Below are 12441 nucleotides of genomic sequence, written 5' to 3' on the forward strand. Positions count from 1 at the left end.
ATGGGAGCTCTCAAGTACACGTTCAATGGAAGTGGCTGGCTTTGGACCTTTGGACCTGATGTCGAAGATGATTACTCTAGAGATTTTCTGCGATGGGCTCTCTGGCCTCTTGGTTACTTTTCAAGTTGGCACATTGGCGTACGAGTGCAAGCTACCAAGAAACTTGTTGCCTTCATCTCGAGAGTGCCTACACACATCAAGGTGTGAGGGAAGACTGTCTTGGTGGCTCGTTGTAGATTGTGTACAACACTTTCTTTGCTGTGACATAGCTCTTTAAAGACTGGTCGCTTTGTGGAAGCGATTAGGATGAAGAAGCTTTGGATGAAATCGGGCCTCTACAGTCTCTCAAAACTCTCTCTCACGAAGAAAATGAAAACTATCTCTCCCTCTCTCTCTCAAAGATGGACAGAAGAAGAGATGAATGGAAATTTTTCAAGAATGAATGACGAAACTTCTCTCAATGCGGAAGTTCTCCCTCTCAGCAGAAATCTCTCAACCCAATTTCTCTCAAAGCAATGACAATGGATGAAAACTTTTCAAATGAATGGAAATTCTATCACTCAACGAAAGTGAAAGAATGAACACAAGGTCACTCAAGAACTCTCAACAATCGCTCAATCTCTCACACTCTCTTGTACGGATCACAATGCCTCAGTAGAAGGCAAGGGTGCTCTGATACCATGACAAAATATGAAGAGGGGAGAGGAGAAGAGTGGAGATGAGGAGAGAGGGCAAAACTAGAGAGCGCACCACAAATGACTAGTTGTACACTAGATTCAATTGAAAATGTAGAATATATACAAACCCATTTACAATTAGGGTTAGGGCATCTAACCCTTTCCTTTATAGCATTCTATATGTGTTAGTGCTATGCACATGTAATCACATGATGTTGAGCATGGCCTCTCAAAAAGGGGGGGGGGAGAGAGGGAGGAAGTGCTATTAGTAAGAGTCATAAGGATATGATTTAGGGGGATTTTGGGAATAAAGTCTCATTAAGTGATAGTGAAATGACCATTATGGTTTGTTATACTCCTCGTATAGTGAAAACAATTGCTTGAGTGCAACCAATGCAGCTTAATGTTCCATTGGCCTTCATGAATATGTTCTTATGCATGGACATGGATAACAATATTGCTTATTGGTTTAATACTATGCCACTAGAAACAACTATAGGAGAAGGAGACTTATTAGGGTTGTTTTGAGAAAAGAAAGAGCATGCAAAATAAATTAAGGGGAAGAAGGGTTCTCTGTAGGGATGAGATTATGAGGGCAAGAGATTGAAACCCTAAAACAAGAGTCAAAACCACACAACACTAGATGTATACAAAATGAATTATCCAAGTACAAGAGTCCTCTTATAAAGATAACCTTAAGGAAATAGACTGAAGTAGGTAAATCTAGGTATAGATATCGATCCATGAGATTGAAGCTCATGTTTGAGATAGTACTGGCTCTCTGATGGTGCATAGCACAATGGGGTACTGATGTCATAGTTGAGGAAAACTCTGAAACAAAAACAAAAATAGTATTTTTTGAGAAGGGAAAAAATGGAAAATGCCAAGTCATCATAGGAAAAAAGGGTAGGAGTCTTAGATTAAATATTGATGCAACTAAAATCTAAAATATGAATATTTGAAACTAAATTGTAGGACTCAATAAAATGGTTGAGTTTTCTAGCTATTAAGCTTTTAAATGATTGGGTTTTCAAATGGCCACAATCTGGAAATTTATGGGCAATTTTCTAGTTGTTAGGCTCTTAAATGGTTGGGTTTTTAGAATGGCCATGGGCCAGAAATTACTAGGTTTTTTAATGTTGATTTTTCTAGTTGTTAGGCTTTTACATGGTTGGGTTTTAGAATGGCCATGGGCTGGAAACATATGGGTAGCTTATACATTGCCGTTTTATTTTGCAATTGTGGGAAACATTTTAGACCTGGGAATGTGTTTTGGCTATACTAGAGATGTTTCACCATTTCAACCCCCCATACAAGGCATTTTAGCTTGTTTCTCGTACATGTGATTATTGTAGATAGGTTTTGGTTCATTTACTATAGGTACAGGTGTTGTAGATGCAGGTATAGTGCTATAGTTACAAGTACCAATGCTATAAATGCAAGTATGTAGGTTCATACTGGCATATGCAAGCCTATAAGTATAATGGTGGTAGGGCAAGGGTATCAATTGCTTTATGGGAAGTGATCAATCTAGAATAGATGATGATGATGCTATTATGGCATGCACTGATGTAAGAATTGATGGTGCTATCTTTACGAAAGTAGTCGGGTATTTGCTTTGCTAGCCAAGAATAAATAAGGGGATTGGCCAGATCTTGTTGGCCCTTTTGTAGGCCTTTAGCATCCTCTTTTTGGGCTCTTTGGGTATGTTATTGGTGGCTATTTGGGCCCCTTTTGGGCTGACACAACCCCTCTCGGATTGTTGTCTTCATCACTATAGTCATTTTGGGTTGTTCATGTACTTGCTCAATGCAGAACACATGTAGGGATACACAAGGTGCCCAAATGGGTTTTCAATTAGACATAATCTCCAAACACAAATATAGAATGATATACTAGTGGGAAAAACACGATGAAAGGGTTTGACATGAGCACTGCCCTCACACACTGTTTTTTAACTTATGCACCCTTTACAAAAATTATATATGATGGAGGGTCATGATGTTGGTCTCCCTCTGTAGATGTTGATGGTTGGTTTGGGGGAGCCAACATTAATGCGCTCACAGAGACACTCAAGAGTAGGTTGATTGACAGACTTTGTAAGGATGTGTCATGATTGTCCACTATAGGTATATATATTAGAGCTTGATGGTACAAGCTCCATTTGTTACCGGAAAAAGTGCAAATGAGCATTGACATAATTTGTTTTATTAGAAAAAATAGGATTGTGTGTGAGGGAAATTGCATTTTGATGGTTGACAATCATTATAGTAGAGGTATCCATGGGAACGTGCACATCCCTAATGTAATAGGTATATAGAATACTGGGGTAGCAAAATTGGCAGCCCATTTTAGCTAAATGGGACCAAAATAAGCCCTTATGTCATGACCATATGTATTTTTGGTAGCTAATCACCTAGAATGTGAGCTCATTTTGGGGCCTTTTGGCCAAAATGAAAAAGAGTTCTCAACCAATGGCCATAGGGCCAACATAATTTAAAAATTCTAGAATTTCAAAGCAAGAAATAATATTTTATGCATGTACAAGTATCAATAACAAATACAAAATCTTTTTGAGATACCGACACGATTCTACTATTTGACAACGTCTTATTCAAAAAATATCACCGATTGAAATGTGCTTTCCCTCCTAACTACTCTCCCCTCCCAAAATACAGTTCCCTCTCTCTCTCTCTCTCTCTCTCTCTCTCTCTCTCTCTCTCTCTCTCTCTCTCTCTCTCTCTCTCTCTCTCTCTCTCTCTCTCTCTCTCTCTCTCTCTCTCTCTCTCTCTCTCTCTCTCTCTCTCTCTCTTGGTTGCTTTCTTGTACGCGTTCTTTCAACCTCTAGATTGGGTTGTCTTCTACGAGTTTTCGGTGGCGATGGGAAACCAGTAACTCAAAGTACCTTTAGGAGTAAGCTACAAGTGTGAGCTCTTTGCTTTGTCAGTCTCTCTCTTTGAATTTTCAAAAGTTAAAGTTTTAGGTTGGATAATATTCTTCAAGCTTGCGATGAACAAGATTGTGCTTTTGTGAAATGGTGTGTTTATCAAAATGCTACAAACTAGAATATAGCTTCTGCAAGTTTTTCATGGGGATGGCAAACTAGTAATTGGACCTAGCTTGACAAGAAGTTGTGTTTATCATAATATAGAGGAGCAAGGTAAAAGAGTGAGCTCTTTGCTTTTTGTTAATCCTTCTCTTTGAGTTTTCAAAAGTTAAGGTTTTAGGTTGGATAATATTCTTTCAGTTTTCGATGAGTAAGAGTGTGCTTTTGCGAAATGGTGTGTTTATCAAAATGCTACACACTGTAAAATACCTTTAGCAAGTTTTTCATGGGGATGACAACCTAGTGTTTGGACCTAGTTCTATGAGAAGATGTCTTAATCATAATATTGAGGAGCAAGGTACTAGAACAATATCTTTGCTTTGTCAATCTCTCTCTTTCATAATATTCTTTAAGTTTTTGATAAGAAGATCGTGCTTATGTGAGATGGTGTGTCAAAATGCTGTAGACTAGAATATAATGTGTGCTCCTTGACATGTCCATTGAGTTTTTAAGTCAGATAATAGTCTCAATGGCATCCATTGATAATTATGATCATTCTTGTGCAAAACATCGTATTGATCAAACTGTCGAGGATGAAGCTATAGACGTGAGCTCCTTACCTTTTTGACCTCTTTCTTGTATATCTTCTATCAAAGTTGCCAACAAGGTTAGTGTGGATGGCTATTGGCAAAGATTGACTATATCAAAAGGAAGTTGGGTGCTCATGCAACTAGAAGGAAGGAAGAAGCCATGTTCAAGTAATCCCTTTTTAGCATCTTGGAAGGGTAGGGTGAAATATTTTAGAACCAAGGAGGGTATGAAATCAATACAGGACATATTGGTTGAACATGTATACATGCATAGAGAGCTTGTGTTGTGGGAGAATTATCCAAATTATCTTCCACAGCACCAACCAAATTGTACGCAACTTCATTGAGAATTCGTATTTCATAATCAGAGAATCTAAGATTTATTCTTGAACCTCAATTTTTAATTTTTATTTTCAAATATATATCCATCTTATGAGCAGTGGCAACCTACCGAATGCATTTTAGGATTCGTGGATGTGTTACACGGGTCCGTAGGAGAATTGCAATATCAAGGTAGATCTACAACACAGTTAGCTCAGTCATGAGTCTTTTTCTATGATCATTTTCACAACTATTGGACAAAGCCAACACACATGATGTGTTGAAGAAACTAGCTCTCCCAGTAAGGAATACCCTTGATTGGCCAAATCCTGATGGTAGTGTAACAGAGTCATATAGAGCCAAGTTGTTTACAAAAGTACAATGATCTTAACGGCCAGGGATTGCTAGTAGGATTAACAAAATAACTATTTGCATGTTGATAACGGTATTTGTAGAGCTCAATGCGATGAGATAGCAGAAAGGCGATGTCCGACAGGATATCAAAAAGGCGATGGCCATGGGGATAGCAGAAAGGCGATGACCATTGGGATAGTAGAAAGGCGAAGGATGTGGGGATAGCAGTTGTTAAAAGTAGTAAGAGAGAGGAGGGGGGGAGGGGGAGAGAGAGGAAAGAGCAGGGAAGAAGGGAAAAAGGAAAAAAGGAAAAGAAGGGGGTTGTGGATGCCTAGGGTGTCGTGCAAAGGGAAACACATGGTGAACAGACTAGGTGCTGCGTGGACTTGTGAGGTCAGCATGCAAGAATGCAAAACATGAAGATAATGCACAAGAGATGTACTGGCCGTTTTCACCTACTGCTGACCGTGAATGTGAGTGGGTGCATTGGCATACGAGGGACTTGTGAGCTACGAATGCATGGTGGTGATATGCCTACCATACAAACTCACCTAGACCTGGACTTGATGATTATGTGGAATGCAATGGAGACGAGTGTCAAGCAGCCGCATACTATGCCATCAACCAAGTAGAGCACGCATTGAGTTTGTGCCTCATCCTAGTTGTCATGGGTGTAGTAGTGTTGTGGCTTTCACTCTAATGGAATTCTTTTGAGGTAGGGTACACAGCTTCTTGTGTGGCTGTAACCAGTGCAAAAATAGGTTCTTGTGGTACCGTGACCCTTGCTGTAGTAGGCAGGTTATGTCTGGGTAGCATTGCGGGTGCTCTAACGAGTAAGACATCCTTTGATGGCATGCACATGGGCCTGGAGGAAGGTTATTGTGTATTTACCCCCTTTCTTGGGGCTAGTTCTTGTGTTGCTTCGTCGATGACTTGGGTGGCCTTCTCATTGAGCTGCACTATTCGTGGAATCATGGCACTCTAGGGGCTTGGGGGCATGTCTGTCTCACAATCAACTCGAGGGTAGGTCCTTATGGAACTACATCTAGGGTTGACACAGGCTTGTGTTACTACCTTCTAAACCCCAGCAAGTTGGGATTCTGTATTTGGTTCCGTCAGAAGTTTTTGGACCCAAGAAGCCTGCTTGCCTTGGTAATAGCCCTGGGCCTTTAAGAGCTTTGTGGCGACCCAATGCTTGTGGGGCCACTGTGCTTGGAGTGGCAGATTTGGCTTAGCACTCGAGGTGATTGACAGCGTAGAGTTCTTCTCTTAGATGGGGTTGCCCATGCTAGGAGGGGATCAGAGACCCTTCCCCTACTTTGGTCCTTTCAGGCCATCGACTACTGTTGAAGTGGCATTGAGCACAGAGAATAGCTTCTTGCACCTATTGTTCATGGCATTTTTGGGTGGACGGTAGGGGACAGAGAAGATGCCAAATGCATTCCCACATTTGAAAAATGGAGGGAGAATGGAGCTGGACCAGAGAAGAGGAGGGGGCAGGCCTGTAACAAGCTGAGAGGGGGGGAAAATTCGCCCAAAAGGGCCCACCGCCTCTTGAATGACTTGTAAGTTTGTTTGGGGGAGGTGCATATGGGAGAAGGGTCAAGCATGGGTTGAGGGGGGGGATGGTTTGAGTGGTCCCTGATGTAAGAGGAGTAGCCAATAGGGGCTGTTTGCAGGTCTACCCACCCTCCACCTCAACATGGCATTGCCCCACAAAAAGGAGCACTCCCATTGGTACACCTCAAATACCTCACTAATCCCTTGAAATTAGTGGAGACCCCAATTCTCCCCTAGTGCATGTAACACAAGGGGAAGACACCTATATAATAGGTGCCTTCACACATTCTCCCTGATAGGAGGGTCTGTGTGTGTGTGTGTGTGTGTGTGTCCCACCTACCATAAACCCACAGGTCCAACACATAATCCAAGTGAAGGCAGTAGACCGCCCATCACTTAGGATTGGGTCAGACTACTACCCCACAAGCACAACCATATGATCAATGGAGTTTAGGATTTAATAGATGTACATACCCAACCACTTCCTCAATTTTTGTCGGTTTAGGTCACATCCTGGGAAATCCTACTATAGGAAAGTTTTTATTATTTTTCTACTCTTCCCTCCTTTGAATCCATTCAATTCAAAGTTCCAGATTAGTTTCTTAATTTGTAGAAAGGCATTGTAATCCTCTTTTTTAGTGTACAATATGGGCATTACTTGGGAAAGAATCACTTTTTCAGAAAATGACAAAGGTCTATTGCTTCGAGCCCAAATAAACTTACACACTGTGGGTAGTCAAGGGATTCAGTTTTATCATATTTGCTAGTCACTGCTGACCCATTGGCCATATTAGTGATCGTAATGGTCATATTCAAGAAGTTTGCGTTAATACCTATAGTATTCCCATCTTCTTCAGTGAATTTATCCACTGTAGTATCTTTAATTTCCAAGAATTGGAGGGGGTAGATCCAAAGTGGGTCCATCTCTACACCCTCATGTAGCATAAAGAACTCCTTAGGGAAACCAATATTGATCAAAAATATGTCGTCCATGTATCTAAATGGATACCCAAACCTTGACAGTCTGTCCCAATCTTTTCTCTTCCATAACTTAGTAATAAAATTGAACTCGAACCAATGTAGATATAAGTTACACCACAAGGGTGAGCATGAAAATCCCATGGGTAAGCAAAAATCGGAACCTTATGTTTCGAAGGGTGACCATAACCAAAATCTTTGCACTCGTGGACCACAAATCACTATGTACTTGAGCCTCAAAAAATGAAGATTTCTTAGCCATTTATTTCTCCTTCTATCGTCTCTTTCTCTTCTCCAACTTCTTCTTAATGTGTTGCCATTTTAAATATTCCACTCCTTCTAGAGGTCTTGAAAATGACACTCTTGGTGGATCAAAGATATCCACTCTCTTTGGCTAAGTTTTTGCATACATATGCTCAGTGGCTTTCATCCTTGGCTTCAATAGGGATGTTTGCCATCTCTTTTTCAATAGATACATTTTGATCCACTCCTATTTCAAGAGTTAGTTGTAATCATTCATATATGCTCGTATTGCCCTATAGTTTATTTGGTTTCATCCAAAGTTATGGATTACTATTGTAATCAAAGCTAAGCATTATTGGAGTTCAAAAATAATATTTGGTGATTAGTTCTTATTTACATCACAAAAAGTAGCTTTTTCTTTGTTCCACTTCTATTTTGAAATTTATGATCTTTGTGTGGATTCTTGGAAGTTATTAGTGTTTTTAATTTCCAGATAACAATTGTAAATTTTTTCGTGTAAATCATTGGATATATGTTTTTGCTATAGCATGACTTTGATATACTACCATTGTAGCTTAGGTTAACTTGATTGTCTCTAGTTGCTTAAACATGAGAATTTCTTTTGAGGTCGTGTCTAAAATGGACTCATCATGAAAAGACACTTGGATTTGAGGCCAGGTCTACAATGGCCTCATCGTGAAAAAACACCTACTTGCATTTGACATCATTCCTAGTCACGCTATTGTCAATAATCCCCCTCCCTTGCTCTCTCTCCTAAGCTCCTCCCCTCCCCCAGTAAGGCACCCCCTTCCCCATACTTGGTGTTGTTTGCCCAAGCTCGAGAAGCTTCTTGCCTCCATGGTGAGCTAAAGGTTCCCACAACGGGGTCTCTGCCCCTTTGTCCTTGTTTGAGAGGCTTCTCGAACATGGCAAAATAGTCTCAAAGTGGCTCCCTTTATATAGCACTTTCCTGCAACTTACCAAGATAGAAAGCCTTCAAGGGGGCTTTCTCAATAGCCACCCTCATTACAATGAGAAAAGGATCCAAAATAACAATGAAATCAAAAGAGGGTCAAGATAGACATTGACCAAAACTTGCTAATGGATGTCATAGAACAAAAAGATTATGATAGAACCCAATAGAATTGTCAATTTCTGTCATTTTCCAAACTATCTTTTTCTTTTAGAGACAAAAAGGTTCAATGGATAATTTTTTCCCCCTTCTTTTTATTTTTGCCATCTTGCATAGTAGAATGAAGTGAAGATGGCCATGCAAAGTTCTCTCTCTCTCTCTCTCTCTCTCTCTCTCTCTCTCTCTCTCTCTCTCTCTCTCTCTCTCTCTCATCATCACAACAAGCAAATATCATACTTAAAAGCACAAATCATCCCCAACAAACATCATATTTTACTATCAACGACTCAAGGAGGGGTCTCCATGTTCTTGATATGAGGATATCTAGAGATACATGTAGTGAGGAGAGCTCCTACTCATCGCGGACTACAATACTCAAACCAAGGACATGCAAGCAAAGATCTTGGATTTTTAGGTGCATGCCTCCCATAACTAGACCTAAATAGGGGAGTTCATATGAATTACTACACATTAGATACAAGGTACATGAGATTATGGATTGCTTTATGACAAGTACACACTTTCAACTTTCATGGATACACATGCAGAAGATAGTTGCTCTAAATGTGTACCAACCATGAGATGCTCATCACATGGAGGTGGCCACAATGTAGTGGACTACATCGTGGGATCTCATGCCTTTGCGTTATAAATTTCTTATCTTACTCTGCACCCCTCCTGCTAGGAACAAACACTCACCCCTATCCTTTGACCTAGCACTACCCTAACCCATACATAACACCCCATGACCACCCCATTCGTACGACTATGATCGTCTAAATCACATTCATGGAAGCTCTCCGCTCCCCAAGAGCACATAGATATAACCCTCCTCACTGATCCAATCCAAATCACCACACACATCCTTCCCATATATTGTCAGATCAGCCCAAAGAGTCTATAACCTAGAACATTGGTGTGATGCTTACTCCTGAATAGCACTCTAAGATCAAAAAAGGACACCCATATAAGGAACATACTGGCAAGGAGCATCAACGCTTCGTGTTGCACAAGAAAGTACAATTCCTTGCCTGCCATGAGCAAGAACTCTTGAGCCTATTGTGTAATAGTAATTGCAAAGAGTCTTGGATGAAATTTTTGGAAAGGAGATTGCCAAGATCCTAATCTTTGGAAAGCTTATGCTGACACACTCTATAATCATTGATCATCGAGAACATGAGGTCACCGAACTTCGATCTAGAGTCATAAGGGAAGCTATATCAAATGGTCCTAGACAATAAGAGATCCATTACAAGAGGATTGGGGTCTCAAAAAGGCCTCGTAAGGAATGGACTAGTGAAAGTTATCATAACCCACGCCTAGGTGTAGGGGTCATAATGGAGGATCGCGTAGGTGTAGGGGTCATAATGGAGGATCGCGTGCTTTTGGTAGACTGCACACGGTTTTGCAAACAATTACGATGGAAAAGGAGTAGTGGTACTAGTTTATATTAAATGTGACCAAGTGGAGTGTCACAACTAGCTCAATGCCCACGTGGTTAGAGCGCTAGGCCGCTTTTTGGCAAGTAGTCTTGGGCTCAAAGCTTGCTAGGCATCGAAGGAGAATAATCATTTTGGTAGGCACATCCCCCTCCCCCGCAAAATTATGTGGCAAGCTTGCGTGTGACGCGGTCTCTCTGGACCGTATTTGCAATCCACCGCCACACCCACTTGCAACTCCTCTTTTTTACAGCCCACTTGCATGCCTTAAATGCAACCCACCCCTCCCCTTCTTGAAATTTTGAACACATGGCCATACACAATTCTTCCTCCCGAGTCATGGCAAGTTTAGTTCTTTCTTCATCACAAACCCTCGTTTTTCAAATTGAAACCACCTATGGGCCTAGCCATAATAAATGCACATGCCAGCTTAACATGGCAAGGGACCACAAAATGGAGCATTCTCATTGTACACCTCAAATCCCTCAACAATTTCTTCAAATTAGGAAACACTAATTCAGGGCTATTTTGAGGCCCCGATTCTCCCCTAATGTTAGGCTACTTCTTCACGAGAAAAGAGCTCATAGTGGTTGGGAGCAGTTCATGATGAAAGAAAGCTACCTATATCTGTAGGTTTGCTAGGCCTATATATAGGCCTACCAAATAGCCAATCAACCACCTGGTCGATAGACCTAGTCAAACAATCCGTAGTCTACTTTAGGGACACGGGAGAGCTCAACATCACCAATTACCCACTCCAGAGGATGAAGATCCAAAGCCACCTTGTGGTAAGAGTACTTTGAAAAATCACAAGGACAAAGCTAAGGCCACAAGACAGAGAATGAACCTAGGGTCGTTACAACTCCAACAAATCCTATAGCAAACAAAGATTGGGTATGCAAAGGCTCTTGCCATCATCATTGGCATGATTGCAGACTCCCATCTTACAACACATTCGACTTGCACAGATGGCATTTGAAGCCTACACTATCTAAGACACATGTATGATATAAACAATGTGCCTATGTCCTTGACCTTGGGATGAAAATCTAATGAATGTGGGGAGTCATATACAAGACTACAACACTAAAATGAAGGTAGTCAAAACCAACTTTCAACGATTGCTCTAAGAACGAAATCTTCTCAAAAAGCCAAGCTTGTCCTGAGCATGCTTCCTCAAGATACAAGGGTTTTGTCACCACAATGATCGCAACAAGGAAACAACACGAACCAATTACTTTTGAAGAGCTAGTGCCCCTCCTTTGACACAAAGAAGCTTGAGAAAGTTTTCGAAGGATCTAACAACAAGGCCTTCCTTGCAAAAGGAGCATGCAAGGGTAAGGCCCTGTTTGATGAGGACTCAAAAGTGGTGGAAGACTCAAAAGTGGACAAGTGAGGATTTAAGATAAAGTACTTCTACTGCAAGAAATTGGGACACTTCGCAAAGGATTGCCGGAAGTAGAGGGCAAATCAAGAGGACAAGAATGTTTAGTCCAAGACAAAATTCACTTATGTTAAGGAGGAACTATTCATGGCCAAAATCATGGAGAAGATTCCAACACTTGAACACTCTTACTCTAGATGGTAACAAGTTGTATGCCAATAGAGGAGCTTTGAAACAACAATTCAGCAACTCTAGATGGTGATGAGTTGTATACCAATAGTGGAGCTTTGAAACACTTATCGAAGACTTAAAAATTGGAACAAGGCCATCGTCATCACTATCAAGACAGACGTGTGTCACAATGGAGGATAATTGCAGCTATGACAAGGTATTGACTAATGTCCTCTATGTGCTTGACTTGTGCAAGAAGTTGCTTTTTGTGTTAGTCATCTAGTGAGGAAAGGCATGCACGACACCTTTGATGAAGACGTGGTGCCCAAGGTGACCAACAAGGTAATCGCTGGAGGAAGCAAAGGAGAAGGGCTCAACATACACAACTCGGACAAATCAACTACTCAAACAAAGGCGAGATGTTGGATGAATTCCCACAGCTTGCCAATGGCTAGGAGGTCTATAGGGATTGCATCAAGGGCAAAGCAACATTGAGCCCACTCCCAATGGAGACCACAAACAGGGCCACTTAGCAAATATGTATGG

This window comes from Dipteris shenzhenensis, chromosome 19, assembly GCF_047967505.1.
Source record: "Dipteris shenzhenensis isolate YYH24624 ecotype China chromosome 19, Dip_SZ_1.0, whole genome shotgun sequence".
Lineage (NCBI taxonomy): Eukaryota > Viridiplantae > Streptophyta > Polypodiopsida > Gleicheniales > Dipteridaceae > Dipteris > Dipteris shenzhenensis.